The following is a 20,290-nucleotide window of genomic DNA, read 5'->3' on the forward strand; positions in this document are numbered from 1 at the left end:
TGCTAACGTATATGTAACTTCGCGGGTATAAATTCTATTTTGAACCCGTGTGCCTTTCGCATATTCGCCTGTGTTCTTGGATAATCGCGCGCGGACCGTGAATCTAATACTTTATTTTTGGTGTACGGGCTAAGATGCCAAAAGAGAGTGAGATCTTCCATATCACTAGAGTTCCCGGTGATGTCGCCATGGAACGTGTTGTCTAGTGGATATGAGCTTTATTTTTTATTGTTCCTACTGAATGTATGGACCTAAGTTATTAGGACAGAGAGTAATGGATTTCGGACGTAACCGATTCATGAGCGCGCGAAAAACGGACGTTTGTAGGTTCGCGTTTGAGCAGAGCTTTCACCATTCATTCAAATTCAATCCGAACGAACCACAATACAGTTCAGTAAAACGCTTGCCTTCACCCTACCGAATAAATTGCCGCTATGGATACCGAAGCAACAACACGAGGAAACAGAAACAGGAACGAATATATCCACACACGCTTGCATAAGCACGTATCATTATAATGATGAACAGTTGTGAGTATCATTGAGAGAGAGGATATCAGTATTCTCTTCTCTCTTGAATAGTGGTTCCTCTTTGCTTGGTTGATTATTTAGTGAAATTGGTTCAAGAACATACAAGCTGTTGAACCATTCAGATTCATTGTGTAATGCTGAATCTGAATATAAAATTCTTCTGGCCATATTAGCGGTTTTCAGCGTCTGGTTAATAAAAACTTGACACAATTTAACAAATTGTATTCATTGACATTTAAATCAAACATGATTTACGAAATTCATAGTCATGTGAAATTAAAATTAAATCTAAAACATTTTTGATGCTCGTATATGTCAGGAGCAGAACACGTAAATTTTTACGATTTTTCTAGTTCTGTGTAATACTAAAAAAAAACCCTGAGTTGAACTTGAACAACGACTGGCTTATGAATATTTGAAAATATATTGTATTCCATAAGACAAATTGTTTTTGGTTTAATAATTGAATGTCTTCCAAAACTCGTTGAAATGTAATATGCAAAAGTATTCTGCGCATTAATGATTTTTTCAGAATTGATAATTTACTTTTTCAAAAGTTACAAAAAATTTTCTATGATCGTTTTTTCTGGTCAAGTCTACCCACCGCGGGAGCCTTGACCAAAGCTTGGGGAGCTTGACCAAGAGAATTTTAAAATATCAGAACAAAAAACAATGGCATATAACATGCTGTTATCTTTTCTTCCCATATTGTTGAGGTTCTTAGTACTAGTTAAAAATATAAAACGATTGTATTTCATGAGCTTTGATTTTTTTTAATGCATTGCTTTTTTGGATTAACTGTACTGATTACATTGCAGGTTCACGTGTCACAAAATCAGCCATAAAAATCATTAGTGTATCTATCTGTGCACAGTGGTTTTTTTTGCCAAAAACACGCGATTAATTATTTACACAAAAACGGTCAAGTTTAGATCAATAATGTCTTCTGAAAGTTTTATCAGTATTTCAAGACCTTTCTTCTGGTTTAGTACATTGAGTGATTAATCTCCCTAAAAGTGAGATATTTTTCTCATTTTTTTAAAATGTATAGATAATGAGATCATATGTTCTGCAATGTTGTAGAGCTACTTTTTGCGAACAACTTTGCTTAAGAGTCCAAAATTGTATATTCAATACTTGTGAAGTTATAGTGCCTTGTTTGTGGATGGCCCCTTAAAATCATTTTTTTAATATAACTTTTTTGGTATCGTACCTATGAATTTAGAATGTTCTACAAAGTTATTTGCGTCAATGTCATCCGCAACTCTTTAGAAGAACGTTTTGTTCTAGCTCTTCTATCTTCGAAGTTATTTAGCAATTTTTGAAAAAAATAGTGCTATTTCCAATAGCAATAACTTTTGAACGGGCAAAAACGGGCAACCAGCTATAGTTATAAACATTAGTGCAACAAATGAACTACAAAATCCAATGCATTCCATTTGTCTACTATTGTCTCCGGTGCTGTTATGGACGGTTTAGGAAGTGCTTTCCGCTGCTTAGTATGCATTTTTCATTAAGTGGAATTGTTCATCTGTTCCTCGCTGGATTCTCTTTTTACGTATGCGTGTGCAGGAAAGAAATTAAGAGAGAGAAAGAGAAAGAGAGAGAAAGAAAGAGAGAGAGAGAAAAAGAGAGAGATTGGAGAGGACCGCTAAGCGCATAACTTCTACGAAATCGCCTTTAAGAAAATCAGTGTTACACAGCTCCGAGATGTAGCAATCCTTGACTGTTACTAAGGGTAATGCTCAAAACTAGAAGATTCCCGAACTTCGACGCGGTCACGTGTGCGGGAGAGTGTCTGTACACGTTTTTTCGTACATTCAATGATACGAAACGTTTTAAGCGATACTAATTTAAAGGGATTTTCATCAAAATGTGTACAGTTGGAATGTAAGGTAATTGATTGAAACATAATTTCTTTATATACTTAGTATTCTTGTTTATTGAAAAGTACACTCATTATACTATTTAGGTACCCTTGATAAACGTCACTTGTTTTCCCTTTGGGTTTCCGCGAGAGAAAGTATGAAAATTGGTTCAGTAGTTCAACAAGTCTTTCAATATTATAACGTTGACGGACATAATATGCCCGATTTTGCCGCTGGAATAATGCAAATAGTCAAGAAGTCTTGTATTTATTTCAAAAGACTGTGGATCAAGCATAATCGCACAGTAACTAATGTTTTTAGACTCTTAAGACTTTGGGTGCTCATAACTCAAGTACACAGAATTTTCTTGAAGGCGATTTTTGCGCGATTTCGCAGAAGTTATACGCTTAGCGGTCCTCTACAATCTTTCTTTTTCTCTCTCTCTCACCCTCTCTCTCTTTCTTTCTCTCTCTTTCTTTCTCTCTCTTTCTTTCTCTCTCTTGTTCTCTCTCTCTTTCTCTCTCTCTCTTAATTTCTTTCCTGCACACGCATACGTAAAAAGAGAATCCAGCGAGGAACAGATGAACAATTCCACTTAATGAAAAATGCATACTAAGCAGCGGAAAGCACTTCCTAAACCGTCCATAACAGCACCGGAGACAACAGTAGACGAATGGAATACATTGGATTTTGTAGTTCATTTGTTGTACTAAGGTTTATAACTATAGCTGGTTGCCCGTTTTTGCCCGTTCAAAAGTTATTGCTATTGGAAATAGCACTATTTTTTTCAAAAATTGCTAAATAACTTCGAAGATAGAAGAGCTAGAACAAAACGTTCTTCTAAAGAGTTGCGGATGACATTGACACAAATAACTTTGTAGAACATTCTAAATTCATAGGTACGATACCAAAAAAGTTATATTAAAAAAATGATTTTAAGGGGCCATCCACAAACAAGGCACTATAACTTCACAAGTATTGAATATACAATTTTGGACTCTTAAGCAAAGTTGTTCGCAAAAAGTAGCTCTACAACATTGCAGAACATATGATCTCATTATCTATACATTTTAAAAAATGAGAAAAATATCTCACTTTTAGGAGGATTAATCACTCAATGTACTAAACCAGAAGAAAGGTCTTGAAATACTGATAAAACTTTCAGAAGACATTATTGATCTAAACTTGACCGTTTTTGTGTAAATAATTAATCGCGTGTTTTTGGCAAAAAAAAACCACTGTGCTGTGGTGTCCTTGAACGATTGATTGAAAAAAATTAGCTGATGGGATCGAAACAAATATAAAATATAAAAAAAATTAAGTACCACATGGAACACGTTATTAATAATTGTTGAATTTCGTGCTTGGTAAAGTCTCCCCATGTTCCCTTAACCATATTTGTATTTTCACAATTCGACAGATTCAATAGGTTGAAGACAAAACTAAAAAATATTGCATATGAAAAGCGCACAGAACATGTACCTATCTCGAATAAAACTAATAAAAGACAACAAACACATTCTCGTTATGAGCGCTGTTCTCCGGGGCAGCGGGGCGGCATCATTTTTCGTACCTACATTCGCACCCAACAAGCAAAGAGAATCTGGGTGCCTATGTACAGCTTGCTATGGAGAACGAATGATGCATAGCAGTTGATATCTCTCCGAATGGGAGAGAGAATGAGCAACGGGTACTATTACGCTATGCTCATATACCTACACTAAAGAACAGCAATGATTCACCAGCATCAGTGGTGGTGAACCAAAGCCGTCAACTCCGCAGCTCAGTGGTGAATGGTTCAATAGGGTGTATGTTCGTGAAGCGAAGAACGAATGAAGAGTGTTCGTTCTTTTTCAGCTGATTCGTTTTCTAAGCTCTGCGTTTGAGACACTGTTTGAAACTTCTAAAAGTGCTAAAACGTTCTCCTTATTACCGGGGTGTTATTGAGTTTGTGCGATCGCGAACGTAGGTGTACGTTGTTAATCGCGAAGGCCTTAAGCGTTTGTATGTTAACGTGTTTGTCACGTGTGCTCGCGTTCATGTGACTTCGCGTGTACAAAACTGGATTTTGTAACCGTTGTAATTTTTCGTGCTAGTTGAAATCCTTAAGAGTTGATTGAAAGAAAGAATTCGTATTTATATGACAACGCAAACTAGAAATTTATTTATTCATTTTGAAAATTTTTGAAAATGTTTTTTTTTTTTCTAATTTCTAGATTCTTGAATTTTTAAAGCGTTAAATTTTTAACTTTTTAAATCTTTGAGTTCCTCAATTTTCAAAACATTAACTTTTCAAAACTTTTGAATCATAAATCGTTGATTCTTAAAATTTTTGAATTTGGTCCAATTGAAGGCATGGCCCTACACAGTGGGACGAGCCCGGACTTAAGTCCATATATGAAGGTTATGCGATATTCTCACTAGTATTTTTCTCGCATCAGCTGAGCCATCAGAGACATTTTCGCGAGATTTTAGGTGATTTGAATGCAAAATGAATTTTTGACAGCTTTTTGAAAGGCATAACTCAAGTGTTTTTTTGCATTATTTGACCATAGGAACTACATACGGTTATTCTCGTTTTTCAAAGAAACGGTTGATTTTATGAATTGAATTACTTCACCAAAATTATCCGTGTGATAAAATTACATCGTAAAATCGCCAAAAATAAGTCACTAGTTGGTTTAGTTAGTGTTTGATAACTGTTTGTCGTGAATTTTTATTGGATTCGAACTTCTAAAGCGATAACAACAACGACGCCCGTGAATGCCCGCGATCACACTATGCTCATTCGAAAGTTTTTCATTTTCTCTTTAAAATGAGCCTATGCTAGTTTTGCGAAAACTTGCGATAAGCAGTCAAAATTTGAAAAAAACTGTGAATGGAGACGCATGGTTATTACTTATGTTTAATTTGAATATTCACTTTATGACTAGAATAATGACACTAATTTACAACTTTCAAATAGCATTTAGAGCATGATCTACAAGGGTTTTACTAGTGATCAAGAGTAAGGAGCCGAATGGGAAGTATGGTTTTTAAGTGGTAAAGCAATTAAGAATGTTTAAAATTTCAGTAAATATTTTCACTCATCTGAAATGTGTCATAAAATGTTTCATGAACTATTTTTGCTAACTTACGCAATAACTGTCAAATTGAGTGAACACAGTTGAGTTCTAGTCATTTGGTGAGACTATTTTTTACGAGTTTGCATAGCGCTGATATAGTTTCAGGGTATGGGATATTATCCTAATAAAATAAGACCATTTTTAAATGAACCATATACGCGAAAAAAGGATTTTGGATTTATTTTAATTTAAGGTATGAAATAAGCAATCTAAGCAACTTAAAACACACCTGCGAAAACAAAATCGTTAACCATCTTGTTGATTAGTGAATGTAAATCAATATTCCACTAAGACGCTCAAAATGTTTGTTTTGAAAATGAAAAAAAATGTAGTTTTCATGCCAAGTAACCCACTAATGAATTAAACTTTCCAAAATTAGTCAATCACATCTTATTTGATCCTTAAAAATAATATAGTCATTTCTAAAGCCACATAATGAGAATCAATTCGTTTCAATACGGAAAATAAATTTCAAAATTACAATTGAAAGAAATTTTTATAAAAGACAAAATATTTACTTTTGAGCCACTCTAATAAGTAGTAAAATTAATTTCTAATTTCTATAACCAACATAGGAATTCAGCGCACGAAAATGTCCAAAAAAATTTTGAACCTTCACAGCAAAATAATTTTTTTTGAGCCACCCTAATGTATAATGAATTTTTTTTTTGCAAATGTTATCAAAAACGATTTAGCACACGAAAATTAATATACACAAATTTTAAGAACGATTTAGAAAAAAAAATTGAGACACCCTAATGAATAGTAAATGTTCATTTTTGAAATGTTTTAATGTCGAAAACGAATTCAGCGTACCAAAATTACATAAAAACGTCCTATATGAACCGATACGGAAAAGTTTGGACTTTAGTCCACCTTTTGTTCTAAGTCATGCCACTGTGCCCTAGTCTGCTGATATCAAGGATAGAAACATCCGGAAGTGAGCGATTCATGATTGTGCAAGTGCGGGAGTTTTTAGGGTCACGCTTGAGACCGCGTCTGAAAATTTATAGGAGCTGATACATTCACTTTATCACCGGGATGTTATCATGTCTACGAGATCGCGGGTGTGTGTGCCGTAGATGTTCGCGAAGGGCTCAAGCATTTGTATATTAACGTGTATGTGACTTCGCGTGTATAATTTCGATTTTATAATGATGTAGCGTGTATTCTTGTTTGCTCGCACGCGAACCGTGAATCTGATGCTTAACTTTTAGTGCATGGTACAGATGGTGGCGGAGAGTCCGTTTCCCATATCACTAGAGTTCCAGGTCATGTCACCATGGAACGTGTTGTTTAGTGAATATGAGCGTCATTTTTTTGATTGGTTCAACTGAAGACATTAGTCCAGACTGCTAGGACCGAGGTAAGACTTCCGGACGCGACCGTTTCATGATAGCGCGAGTGGTGGGTTTATGTTTGAGATCGCGTTTGGAAGTTTAAAGATGCTACGTTTACTTAACTACCGGTTTTTTTCATGTAGGCGATATCGCGGGCGTAAGTATGTGTGGATTATTGCCATTGCATGGTTGCGTTTGTGCCCAGGTTTGTGCTATCGCGAAGGCAACGAGCGTTTGTACCTATATGAGTATAGATAGCGTATAGTAGATATACTAATAAAAGGAACCATAACATGCAGAATAAAGAAAAAAGATGGAAAGAGTTTGACTAGAATTATTTTTGGACACATTAGTAATGGAAAAGCAAACTAATATATGTGCAAAAGTACAGACTAATGAAGTAGAATAGAAAAACACATATAACATGCAATCAAACTCGTCTAAATGCAGCAAATGTTGTATATTTACCATTAACGCCAATTGCATGCCGTTAGACTTTCATCATACTATGCTGGCCGGGAATGGATGACTCACGTGCGTCGGTAAATTCATTGTACCCTTATTTATCCAATCCGACTTTCCCGAATGAATAGAACCAAATGCACAAATTGAACACCGGAAGTATTAGCCACTATTCTATCATATACGCCAGTTCTGCATCCACTATCTGACCCAACTGTCACAAATACTCAGACGAACACATACACAAATAGGCATATGGCTAGGACATTACAATTGTACACTGGTACGAAAAACTAATATTATTACAATACGACAACTAATAGGTTTCTATTTATGCATTTATTAAATTAACTTAATAAGCGTTTGCACGATGACGAATTCGACCGAAAAATGGGCACACAATGACTCCCACTGTGAGCCCCGTCCACGAATACCGCCAGCAAATTTGGAACAATATTTGCAATCACGGCACACAGCAAGTCAGTCCACGTCGACCCGCCAGTTGGCCACGTCACAGCGCATAGACCAGTGGTTGAGCGTTTGTATGCGCTGGTGCAGAGTATGAAGAAACATAGAAAATAAAAAAAACGCATAAGCTCTCTCGGTCTCCTCGATGCACCACTATCGAGGCGTAATGCAAAAACCATCTTAAAGCAATTGTCTGTCAGTGATTCCGTAGCACCGATGCACGCAATATGCTTGAGGATGTTGGCAATACCGTCAAACTTTGGGGAGGGATCAGTTTGTTTTTTTTTCTGACCCAAAAACAAAATTAAGTCAATGAATTCAGAAAAGATTTCAAAGGAACTAGCAAAACATATTACACATCCGGTCAAATATTTTCGATAGCAAGCTCAAAGTAGGCAGATGATATTGCTTGGTTCTGAGCTCTTCTCGAAGGTCTATCGTGTTTACGTCCCCGGTCATGAAGTCGAGATCGACGGTGAGAACCACAAGATACTTTTTGTCCATTCAGGAAAAAAATGTTTTAAACATCTTTGCGCGTGAACAGCATAAAATCTATAACTAAATTAGCTGATTTTTTCCGTCGAATGAAACCTGTTTGTCGTACCAGACGTCTTCAGCAGGAATTTTTCTGGCTGTAGCATATCGCGTAGTAGATTTTCAGAATAGAGTAACAAGCTCGGTCGAATTTCCCCATTTGCTGCATCAGCGTTGTTTGATGACTCTGGTCATCCAGAATATGTTCCCCAAAGAAATTGAACCAGTGACCATTTCCATCGAGGTCAACCACTGTCATTTCGTGGCTTCATCGGCTACGTTTAATTTCCCAGGTAGCCATCTCCGCTCTGTGATATCGGTGGTTCTACAAATTTCTCCAACACGGAAGGCGATGAACTGTGAATATCGACAATGATCGGAGTGAAGCCAGCACATGACATCGCGTTCATCGGTCCAAAAGAAACGACGGGTAATTTCAAAGGTGGATGTTCTGAGCCAAACGCACTGCGATAACCGCTGCCTGGAGTTCAATACGAGGGATTGAGGCTCGACCTGTGGCAACTTTATATCGAAACTCATCGCTAACAAAGCTAACTTCACAAACGGTCATGGATGAGACAGTGTCTCACCCATGACCGTTAGTGACAAGTTATCCGCGAAACCCGCGATTTTCACTTTCCTATGCAGCCGAAGTGTCAAGACCCCATCGTACATTCCAAAGATTTGGATCAAGAATCGAGGAGCCCTGTGGAACACCCACTGTCACTCGCATTGACTTATACCCTTCGTTCGTCTCGTACAGGAGCACTCTGCTATGGAAGTAGCTCTTTAGGATCCGGCATAGATAGTCATTCTGTGCAGCGCTGCGGCTGGCGTTATTAAATGCATTCTTCACATCTATCGTGACCCCAGCGCAACATCGATCTTCTCTTCGCTTCTGTTTAGATGCCTGCTCAGCACTCTCGAGCACTGTCCAATACTCCTTTGACTCACCCTCCGTGCATTTCGTCAGCCTCCTAAGGATGATTCTTTCCAGGAGTTTTCCGAATGTATCCAGCAAACTTATACGAGGGCGGATCGCCCAGTGGCTTCTGTACCTTCCACATTTCGGGGAAGTTGCCTTCCGCTAGATGCTTCTGCAGCGCTATCCCGAACAATTCCGGGTATGCCAGGATCACAGCTTTCAGCACCACGTTTGGCATTCCATCATGACAGGAAGCTTTCTTCTACAAGCTCATCGTTAGCCACTTTCTGATCATCCGTGTTTGCTCCGTCGTCTTCACCGTACGGTTGTCGGTGGACAGGTAGTTGGTTCTTGCTTCGGGAAGAGACCCTCAACGTTTATTTTCAGCTTACCCATGCACATTTCGGCTGGCGTCGACGGACCCTTTCATTTCCGCCACTTCTCGGTGCAGCTCCTTGTTGTAATCTGACTCATTAAGCTTGGTCTACCGTTCTTAAGTGGTCCTAGCTTCCCGAAACGCTGCCTTGCGCTCCTCTCTCACTGGTTCCGATACTGTTCTCTGAGTTCGCCTTCTGGCTTCGAGACATGTAGCGCGTAGCGTACTGAGCGTTTTGTTCCAGCAGTAAGCTGGACGCCGTCTAATGCGTTGTTACAGTTCTCGCGGCATTGTGGTGTCACTAGTCGTCGCACCCATTCATTTATTTAGTTCAACATCAATTTCATGATAACACTGAATCAACAATTTGCCTTCACAATACTCGATTCGTAGCTGCAGCTCTCCAACGCCGGTTACGCTCAACACTCGCCAAATCAAGTTCCACCTGGTCCGCCCATCGTGCTCTCTGTGCTTCTCGCCTTCTTGTACCAACCGGATCATTAGCGAACACCATTTTTGCAGGATTGTTGTCCGGCATTCTTGCAACATGCCCTGCCCACGGTAACCTTCCAGCTTTGGCCACCTTTTGGATACTGGGTTCGCCAGAGGGCAGCGAGCTCGTCGAAGGATAAAGCCGCCACACACCGTTCTCCTGCACACCGCCGAAGATCATCCTTAGCACCCGTCGCTTGAAAACTCCTAGCGCTTGCAGGTCCTCCTCGAGCATGGTCCAAGTCTTGTGCCCGTAGAGAACCACCGGTCTTATAAGCGTTTTGTACATGGTGCACTGATGATGCGTCTTCAGATTTCACGTCTCACGTTATCGTCAGCCGTTAATAAGGATCCTAGGTAGACAAAATCCTCCACTACCTCGATGGTATCCCCGTCGATCGTAACGCTGTTTCCTAGCCGGATCCTGACGTATTCGGTTCCGCCTACCAGCATATACTTTGTTTTGGACGCATTTACCACCAGTCCGACCTTCGCAGCTTCGCGATTCAGGCGGGTGTACAGGTCTGCCACCGTTCCAAATGTTCGGGAGATAATGTCCATGTCGTCCGCAGAGCATACAAATTGGCCGGATTTCGTGAAGATCGTGTCCCGGCTGTTGAGCCCGGCTCGTCGCATCACAACTTCCAGAGTGATGTTGAATAGTAACCACCAGAGTCCATCACCTTGTCTCAGTTCCCGTAGAGATTCGAATGGACTGGAAATTTCATCCGAATCGTCCATCGTTGCTTTGATCAGTCGAGTCAGCTTCCCGGGAAAGCTGTTTTCGTCCATGATTATCCATAGCTGTACGCGGTCGTTACTGTCGTATTGCGCCTTGAAGTCGATGAACAGGTGATGCGTTGGGACCTGGTATTCACGGCATTTCTGGAGGATTTGCCGTACGGTGAAGATCTGGTCCGTTGTCCACCGGCCATCGATGAAACCGGCTTGATAACTTCCCACGAACTCATTTACTTTAGGTGATAGACGACGGAAGATGATCTGGGATAGCACTTTGTAGGCGGCATTCAAAATGGTGATCGCTCGGAAGTTCTCACACTCCAAATGGGCGCCTTTCTTGTGAATGGGGCAGATCACCCCTTCTTTCCACTCCTCCGGTAGCTGTTCGGTTTCCCAGATCCTGACTGCTAACCGGTGCAGACAAGTGGCCAACTTTTCCGGGCCCAACTTGATGAGTTCTGCTGCGATACCATCTTTGCCAGCTGCTTTATTGTTCTTGAACTGTTGGATGGCATCCTTAACTTCCCTCAACGTGGGAGTTGGTTCATTCCCGTCCTCAACAACACTGACGTAGTCAAATCCTCCGTTGCCTTGGTCATCTGTACCTACATTCTCCTCGCCGTTCCGATGCTCGTCGAAGTGCTGCTTCCACCTTTCGATCACCTCACGGTTGTCCGTCAGCAGGCTCCCGTCCTTATCCCTACATATTGGCTTGCGGCACGAAGCCTTTGCGGGATGTGTTGAGCTTCTGGTAGAACTTCCGTGTATCTTGTACCATAGTAGTACCATTTCCTCGCACTCCGCTTCTTCAAGGCGGCGTTTTTTTAAGAGGCGTGTATGCTGCCTCCGCTTCTGTTTGTATCGTTCCACATTCTTTCGGGTCCCATGCTGCAGCATGACCGCTCGCGCTGCATTCTTCTCCTCCAAAACCGCTCTGCATTCCTCGTCGAACCAATCATTCCATCGTCTCCGTTCCTCATACCCGACAATGTCCTCAGCTACGTTGTTGATGGCTGCTTTTACTGTTCTCCAGCAGTCCTCTAGAGGGGCAACGTCGAGCTCTCCCTCGTCCGGCAACGCTGCCTCGAGGTGCTGCGCGTATGCAGTGGCGACATCTGGTTGCTTCAGTCGCTCCAGATCGTATCGAGGCGGCCGTTGGTACCGTACATGATTAATGACGGATAGTTTTGGGCGCAATTTAACCATCACCAGGTAGTGGTCAGAGTCGATGTTAGCGCCACAATAGGTCCTGACGGCGATAATGTCGGAGAAGTGCCGTCCATCGATCAGGACGTAGTCGATTTGCGATTTCGTCTGTAGTGGTGATCTCCAGGTGTAACGATAAGGGAGGCTGTGCTGGAAGAAGGTGCTACGAATGGCTATGTTCTTGGAGGCGGCGAAATCATTGTATCGAAGGCCGTTCTCGTTCGTTAGCTGGTGAGCGCTGAACTTTCCAATCGTCGGTCTGAATTCCTGCTCCTGGCCTACCTGAGCGTTAAAGTCCTCAATGATGAGTCGTCGCACCCTTTCTTGTTAAATCAGCCGCATTCAGGTTCCCGGTCTTGCCGTCCGGCCAAAATGCCTCAACGAAGAGGTCTTTGTGGGAAACTTTCATATTTCACTTTCGCTCGCCAGTCATCCTTCTCCGTGCTGCAACAGGATTCTGTTGACCAATCCGGTAGCGAGTCGCCTGGTGGCCGCTATGCCTAAACTTCTCGCATACTCTCCAATTCACGTTCGCCGCCAATGAAGTACTACAGAATGTGACATCGATGATAAACTTCCTTCCGTCTCTCCGAAATGTGCCAACGGAACCTTCATTGCCCAATCGTCTAACTGCACTAGAGCTTCCTGCAGGATATACCCTCTTGTGCTGGTCACTCTACTGCTCCACTCCACAGCCCAGGCGTTGAAAGCGCCACCAAGGACTACCGGCCGTCGAGCGATCAACTGCTCTGTTAACTGCTCCAGCGAAGACGCCGTTGATTTTGGCGATCACAAAGCCTTTGTATTAGCGTTCTACCACTTCTTGAATGGGGAATCTACCCATAACTTGTATCGCAGCCGCTCCCGATCTATCCGTCACCTATTTACCGTTATCGCCCTCTTGTAGGCAAGAAATTCGATGACACCCGTCTGATGATCGTTTCCGTCCTCTGGAGTGCAAAACGTCTTCCCGCATTTCGAAGCATCCTAGATCTATCCGGGACTTTGTAAACCCCTGCCAAATGTCCACATCCCAAACACTTGTAGCATTTCTCCGCTTGTTTATTGACTCGTTAGGCGGCTCTCAATGGGTATCTCGATCATCCAACCATAACTTTGCCTACCTCCAGCGCCTTATCGACCGCGGTTACCGGTGAACGAATCATAGCTGTCTGAGGTCCTCCGTACCCATTTTTTAACCGGATCGTCATGTGCACATCGCCCAGGTCACACTGCTGCTTTGGTCCACCTCTCAGCTTGTTTTCTGTCGTGATCTCATCCATGTCCTTGCACACAATCACCGTCTCCGGGATCAAAGCTTTGACTTCTGCCCCACTAGTCAGTGATTTGGTAAAGTGGAGCTGTTAATCGTGAGATCTTCCTTCAACTCGAAGAGCATCTCACCTTTTTGGGTACGTCTGGTTGTCCCCCAAATCACTCAGCTCCAGATTCTCTCCGACCTTCTTGAGGAGCGCTGCATTCGTCGTCGTATAATTAGCTTTGACGAGTACGGCTACTTGCTTTGGTGCCCTCTGATGATTCGGAGGTTTTCATTTCCTCTTCTACTCCACTATTCTCTTTTCCTTCATCTTTTGCGGTCTCCCGTGTTTCTCCTTCCGACCTACAATGGTATTCCAACCTTCTCCCGGTTGTGGCGCCCTTTTTCTCGGCGGTAAGAGCGTTTTCGCGCGTCTGCCTTTTGGACCCGCCTGGTCTTTCGACTCCTGGCTATATCCGCTTTGGATTCACGGAAACAGTCCTCAGCGTTACCGAGGTGTCATACTCCTTCGCGGCTGACAGTAGCGCATTTCGGATTCCGAGAATCATTCCCTTCATGTCCTTATGGCCATTGTTTCTCGCGTCCACAAACTTGTAGAGCTCCTCCACCAAAGTATTTCGCTACCACTACTTTTAGTTTCGGTGGAGTTTTACTCAACCCGCTGTGCTCTGGCTGTTGTTGCTTCCGCTTCTACTCCTCCTGCTCTTGCTGCATAACATCAGCTACGGCCTCGTCTGGCGAACGGATTCAGCGCGTCTGCTCCGTATGTATGAGTTTCGTGTTTATTCTCCATTTTATTGGATCTCAACTCCGGGTCGCTATCAGTCGAACAAAACACTACAACACGCCCATTAAACTGGTTGTCCTCGATGGCCTTCGCGTTTTCGAACGGAAGATGTTCCGAACTATTTACGGGGGCATTCAGATGGAAGACGCAACGTTGAGGCGGCGTATAAACCATGAATAGCAGCAGCTGTTTGGAGAGCCACCAAAGATCACGCGGCTGCGGTGTGACCTGACGTTAGAGTCGCGAAGAACCCGGTGAAAATGGTTCACGAAGCAATGTAGATCGACCAAGTTGAGTAGTTTTCATGCCCTGCGATGAACAGCCATGGACAGAGTGAACTGGAGATGACTTCCTAATACCGAGAAGGGCATCACGGCCTTAAAACTGATTGATGAGGGTAAGTAACCAGGAAACCAGAGCTTTTGTGATCGTTTTTCCATAAAGAAACTGTTTATATTTTTCTTTTTGAAGTTCAATTAGTATACTCTACAGCTACGATATGCAGCTTCCGGTTGACCGCATCCGAATTACCGGGGCTTTTGATTTTGCAATCCCTGTGGCCTCCAGTTTTCGATTCCCACAAATCGACACTCCTTTCTTTTCAGCAACTCTGTTATAATAAAGAAGGGTCGATTCCCCATTGCGCTGACCCTTCGATTCCATCAAATGTCATTTTGATTCAGAAGGAATATTCGATGAGCACATCAAGGTTACCCATTGAATCAACATAGTTGAATAGGTTAACCAGTTGCAATAATCCCTGCTTCTTGCCATATTACGACTCATTCACGTCCGACAGTGCAATATGCGCTGAATTGCACAACTCAATCCGCACATCTTTGTAATCACTTTCGCATACTAACTGTAACAAAGGCCACCATCGAGAGAGCCGACGCCATTCCAAAGTGTTGATCTACGTTTTGCAGAATTCAATTTGCACACTGCTAAGAACCACTTCGACGAGCGCGCTTCGCCAGTAACCCCTTACATACCTAGCCCCATTCAATCGATCGTGAACAAGGCAACGGAACTTCGATCATCGCATGGTTGAGATGGGATCCAGATGGAATGGACCTGCGGGGGTGAAGGGATTACAACCTTTCTGTCTCACCTAGTAACAACCGTTTCTGGTACCTTTCTGTGCTGGAGCAGTGCATCCTCCGTTCGCCAGCTAGACGCTGTACGGTTTTTAGCACACCTTCGCCAACCGGTTAGGCCTGTGAGAGCCGCGCTCGTTGATCCGGGTCGTGCAAAATGCCTTGTGGCAAAAGCGCTAAAATGTTGTTTGTATTTTATAAAACCATGCACTGCGATTGTGGTTTCATTTCAGGTGTGGTTGCAGACTTGCTACCATTAGTATTGAGATCAAATATAGATCGATTCACGGCATTTGATGAAGGTTTCTAATAATCATTTTGGACTACATAGTTCAAACTTCAAATAATATGTCACTGTACAGCATTTTTTGCCTTTGCTGAAATGCAGAATTCGGGTCGATGGAACAAATTGAGTGATAAAAATCAGTTGAAAAAACATTCTTGATAAAATTAATAAGTTGCTCTAATATGTAAAGCAAACTTACTAACTTTTAAACCACCAACTCGTGTCCTAGCTACGCTAATGAAATTCGCAATTTTTTTCCAACAACTTCCCATGGCATGCTTGCGCAGATGGAGTGCTTCATCATCTTAGCATCAGCTTATTTAATCACTTTCCAAAATAAGTGCTTTCGCTGTCCCTTTCTCGCATTAGGTCTCTTTCGTAGCTCAGAACCAGGCTGCGATAGCACCTGTTTGTTTTCCACTCCCCGTAGGAAGACCCCCCTGAGATTTTAATTATAAAATCAACAAGCACATGACTTATCTTATCGTTGATATTCTCTCTTCATTGTTTTATTATTACGAAAAGATCTCATTTATCTCACCTTTTCGCTTACTTGTACTTCCACAGTTCACTTGACTTTGGAATTTTTGAAACACTTCACATATTTCATTTGAATTACAATTTCCGGGATAATGTCCACAGTTTCATCTAATGGTTGTATCGAGTGATGTGCACTTGAACCTCTAACTGCTGACTGCCTTCAAAACATCCAAAAGTATGCCAAACGACACTATACTTATCCAGCACACCTTGATCGATCCACTTTGATAAATACCTATTCCGCCCAACACTTATTTACCTTCCCCACATTCACTTTGCTTTACCGAACGAACGAAGAAAGTAGGCTGATACAAATTAGCTCTAGAATACACTCACACTGACATATGCGACTGATAAAAACCTGTTTATGCAACGGTTTCGCTAATGCGCGAAAAATCCTTTTGTTTCTTCTCGAACTGAACCGGCTCAACAGCGATAGTAGATAGTGCGGCGATAAGCACACGCACAGGAACGAGGCATTATTTTCATCCTCCAGCAGCCAACACTACCGTACGTATAGAGCGCCTACGGCTACGCACGGATGCGTTTCTGCGACAGTGTGCGTGCCCCCACAAAAGGTAAGTTGCGCTTGCGTGGTACCAGTATTTTTCTTTTTCTCGGCCAGACAGGTAACTTTGAATGATTATGCCGACCGAGATAAGGTCACTTGTACATTTCGGTACAGGTAATTGTTCTTATTTTTATGAAGCTTATCAACGATTTCAGAAAGAAAAAAATCACACAAAATACCGTAACTTTTTCTTGACAACGCTCAAACAAAAACTATCAACGAAACACTAGATCACAACGAAGAGAAAACTTTCAATCCACGACCGATCTGCACGAAGATGGGACAAACACTGGCAAATGGTTTACAGGCGCTGTACAAGAATCCAATGCACTTGTATGGGAGTGGGATTCTTATTGGATAACAGAGATGCCAGGTACTTTCTTCAAATGTCTGCAATAATAATTTTAAAAGTCTGGGAAGAACAAAAAATGTCAGGAAAGCTAGTGTAACCAACAGCCTTTATATTCAAAAATCTGCAAATATCTGCAACAAAACTAAAAAATCTGCAAATATCTGCAACCAAACTAGAAAATCTGCAAATATCTGCGTCATCGAAAAAATCTGCAGCTTAAATTAAAAGTCTGCGAATTTGCAGACTTGTCTGCAAATCTGGTATCCCTGTTGGATAAAGCGCAAGGTTACTGACACTGACTTTACTAGGTGTGCACCATTTTGTGGGTTAGGTGGGTGTAGTGAGTGACAGAAATATCGGCACACACTGAGAAACAAAAATATGCATTGTTAGCATACTGTATATTCCCGTCTCTTTTATTCTGCTGTAATTTTTATGCATTTTAATGCATATACTTCTAGTAAGCATTCAATGAGTGGATAGACCGAATTTGTCCAATGCATAAAATTTACAGCAGAAGAAACGAGAGGCTGATAAAAACGTATGCTATCGATGCATAAACAAAATTCTACGCATATATTGAATATACGAGACCGACAAATGTTAATACACGGGACAAATTAATAGTCACCATATTTTAATTCAGAACCCAGGATAGGATCCGCCCAGTTAAACTCATTCCGGTTCGGATTTCTGAATGGACCCACTTAGGCGTCCAAAAAATTGTTTCAAAATCGTTCAACACGGGTCCAACGATAGACGTTCGTTCAACGGTTATTTGGACGTTGTCCAAATTGGTCCAACGAACGTCCTTCATTGGACAATTCTGAAACCAACCGTTCTTAGAGGGAAGTCATTATGGTTTCCAACTCAAATGCAACAACCGATTCCGAATCAATCGGTTTCAGAATCGGTTGTACCGTTTGAGCTGGAACCCTCTAAGAACGGTTGGTTTCAAAATCGTCCAATGAAGGACGTTCGTTGGACCAATTTGGACAACGTCCAAATAACCGTTCAACGAACGTCCATCGTTGGACCCGTGTTGAACGATTTTGAAACAATTTTTTGGACGTCTCAGTGGGAATCCATAATGACTCCATTCAGGATTCCGAATCAAATTCCGAATGGTTTGACCGGGCGTTAGCTCTGTCCCCTGTTTCTGAACCAATCCTGACCCAACAAACATTTCGTGGTTTTTTAAATGTTTTAACAGTTGCTTTATTCAGCTCTAGCTGAACATGAGAAGTATAGGCGTAATCATATATCCACAGGGAACAGACATCCATGATCGAACAAAAATATTTAAAAAACGTGTGTAAACATTTAAATTAATATACGATAAACACTAGCGCCGCCACACCAACCTATCCCAACTATCCATCAAATCCATTCCGGAACCGGTTCGAAATCCTGAATGGATTCAGTATGGAATCTTGCTCAAAGAAAACAACCGATTCCGACTCTATCGGTTGATGCATTTGAGCTGGAATTCATGCTGGAACCGGTTCCGGACTAGTTTGACTGGGTAGAGAAATAACCGTTGTCAATTCCGTCGAACTCAGCCACAAAAAAAACATGACGACAGTAGTGCATCTGGTTTTGATATTCCAACTACCTTCGAAACCGTTAGAGATTTTACACATGTTGAATGCTGAAGATGGACGTCTGTTCTCTGTGGTATAGGCGTAATCATATATCGTTTATTCCACCCTTACGCATCTGGATTTGGAGAATTTATTCAGCTTGTCTGATTAAGACACATTAAAGAACAATTCTTCAGCATGTATACAGCCTGAAGAAAACCCCACAGTTCAGCTTTATCAATAAACCTTTTCGTTACTGCTATTCAGCTGAGAGAATTTTCATAGGAAAATATTAAAAAATATATTTAATTTCAAGCTACACACACGCCATCATCAATCTCTTTGGAAGCTATCTTTTTTTTATTAATGTTACGTTACAGTTAGAGGAAAATTGCATTACCTTGTTGAACTCGAACCCGCAACCTGTTGAATACTAAGCACTTATCTTACTGTCTGCAGCAATCTTGCACACATCGAATGCTTAAGATTTCACCGATGTACCGAAAAGTCTAGGCTGCTGAATAGAGTCTGCACAAAGGCTACGGTAGCCTTTTATAGATTTGAGTGAACCTAGTTGGCTTGGGTTCGAATCCCAACCTACGACAATTTTTTTTATTCGATGATTTTTTTTAATTTGATAACTTTTAGAACATTCAGGAATTTTACTAGTTTCGAAAACTGATGATTGTAGACGTTTTTGTATTCAACATGAGGACTTACGGTTGTCCGAAGACTGCATATCAAGAAGACTGGCAACTCTGTCCAGAATCTGGAGACACCAACAGCAACGCCACTTGCGGGTAAAGGTGGCACTTTCCATAGTGATGCACACAAACATATACACTTTTACATTAAGCTTCCTACCTTCATACGATAGAGGTGCTGTAATCTCTGTCGCTTCTCGTTTGTATGGGGAAAGGAAAGAGATATCAGTCTTCTTAATGTGTAGTCTTCGGGTTGTCACAAGCAAGAGGTGGTAACTGAATGATGGAACCATTTATAATTCTAAGGTGGCAATCTCCTCGATCTATTTACCACTCCCTGCCAAATGATTTTCTTTTCAATGGGATTTTTTGGTAAGCGGAAGTCGCTAATCGAACTCAATAGTTTATATATTTATATCAATTATTATTTATTGGAATGAAAATACGATTAAACTCATTGTACCTTTGTCTGCGAGTCGATAAGTAAAAAAATCCATGGCAACAATGCTAGTGTCAAAAATTTACAGCAACGTTCGAACAAATAGTTTCTCTTGTGATTCATATGAGAATATTCATGTTTTACAAGTAATTTAAATTTCAATTAAAAAGTAAATTTACATACACAAGGGCACGTGTGATTTGGTAAGCTTGTACATTGAAAAATTTATTTATTAATTTATTAATTAATTTATTAATTTATTAATAGAATGATTTTTTTTTGGTTTGCTAATGCATCGAACCAACTTGATAACTTCTTTTTGTTAGCAATGACCTTTTTTCAGGACGAAATTGAAATGGTAAATAAACTATACATGAAATTATAAAAAACTGTATAAATGTTATATGAGCAAACCGTTGAAGCAACAAATAGAATAAGAAAAGGTTTCTAATAGCGGTAAGCTTGAAGCTAGTTGCTACCGCCGCACGGTACTATCTTTGATTTTAGTCCTCAGTTTAGTCCGGTCTAAGACGTTAGTACCTGTCATCGCAGAAATCAAACCGCCAAATGAAAACAGTGTAAAGG

General features: G+C 41.2%; 1 protein-coding gene across 1 annotated transcript in view; it reads right to left on the bottom strand.

The window, feature by feature from the left end:
• Positions 1-16,893, bottom strand: part of LOC131690643 (protein phosphatase 1 regulatory subunit 16A) — a 449,834-nt gene extending 432,941 nt beyond the window's left edge. Inside the window, exon 1 of the mRNA XM_058976564.1 lies at positions 16,058-16,893. The gene's annotated coding sequence lies outside the window, so the exon portion shown is untranslated. The remainder of the gene's footprint in view (positions 1-16,057) is intronic.
• Positions 16,894-20,290: the final 3,397 nt, after the last annotated feature.

Source organism: Topomyia yanbarensis, chromosome 3, assembly GCF_030247195.1.
Source record: "Topomyia yanbarensis strain Yona2022 chromosome 3, ASM3024719v1, whole genome shotgun sequence".
Lineage (NCBI taxonomy): Eukaryota > Metazoa > Arthropoda > Insecta > Diptera > Culicidae > Topomyia > Topomyia yanbarensis.